Here is a 1,364-nt window from a genome sequence, read left to right as displayed (position 1 = left end):
AAAAAAAAAAAAAAAAAAAGATATTGACAAATCCATGGGGCTTCCCCAAGTCCAGGAATTGATCTGTGTGTCCCACATCTGTCCAGCACCTTTAAGGAGTTACCAGCCCCTTCCTGCACGCACTTGCAGCGTGAGACCCAGAAGACAGTTCCAGCACATTTCGCATTAGTAGACCAGCTTGTGAACCTTTCCTTCCATCCTGGGTTTTGCTCTTAACCCCATTTCTTCTGCTCCCTCGAAATGACCTTTGTTGCTGATGATAATATTTTACCCTCAACTCTGCCTGTTGACTTGCTATTTCCTGCCCATCTGCAAGTCTCCGTAGCTCAGGCCGTCTCTGGGGTTCCACCTCTGGCTTACTCTGCCTCCTTTTGCTCTGACTTCATGTCCTTCTTCTCTTTCTGTTATTTATTGTTATTATTATTTTTTGAGACAGAGTCTTGCTCTGTTGCCCAGGCTGAAGTACAGTGGTACCATCTCAGCTCACTGTAACCTCCACTTCCCGGGTTCAAGCAATTCTCCTGCCTCATGCTCCCTAGTAGCTGGGATTACAGGTGCATGCCACCACACTCGGCTGATTTTTGTATTTTAGTAGAGATGGAGTTTCACCATGTTGGCCAGGTTGGTCTTGAACTCCTGACCTCAAGTGATCTGCCCACCTCGGCCTCCCAACGTGCTGGGATTACAGACGTAAGCCACCACACCCGTCCTCTTTCTTTTTAAAAAAATAAATTGTTATCGCTGTTTTTGAAACAGGATCTCTCTGTCACCCAGGCTGGAGTGCAATGACACGATCACAGCTCACTACGGCCTTGACTTCCCAGGCTCAATCCATCCTCCTGCCTCAGCCTCCTGAGTAGCTGGGACCACAGGCACATGCCACCACACCCGGCTAATTTTTTTAAAAAGCAATTTATTCTAAGATTCTATATTGAGTAGTGAGATTTAGTGAACCAAGTCATCTTTCAGTTTCATCTTTTTCGTTTGTAACGTGAGAGTTAGAGGATCACAATGCTTTCCTTCAACCTCAAATGCATGTTATTAAAATTCTACAGTGCCCTGAAGTCCCTTTGATCTCCTTGGGGAAGGCATTATAAAATGGGAATTATTATTAAAATGCGATTTTGAAATAAAGATAAGCTTTTTCTCATGTATTTATATATTTTTATTTCTTTCATACTTTTCGTTCTCATTCCTTTGTAAATACAGGTTTGAATCGTGTCTGCTTTCTCTCATGTTTATAACCAATAAAGTTTGCTTTAAGAAGATGGAAAATGGCATATACACAGTTACATGCTTGAGGCCATCTTTCCTTTTTCAACCAGTAAAACCACTACCTATTTGGAACATTGTTCGTAATTGAA

This window comes from Colobus angolensis, unplaced genomic scaffold (genome assembly GCF_000951035.1).
Source record: "Colobus angolensis palliatus isolate OR3802 unplaced genomic scaffold, Cang.pa_1.0 Scaffold293, whole genome shotgun sequence".
NCBI classification, from domain to species: domain Eukaryota; kingdom Metazoa; phylum Chordata; class Mammalia; order Primates; family Cercopithecidae; genus Colobus; species Colobus angolensis.
This window is presented reverse-complemented; position numbering follows the sequence as displayed.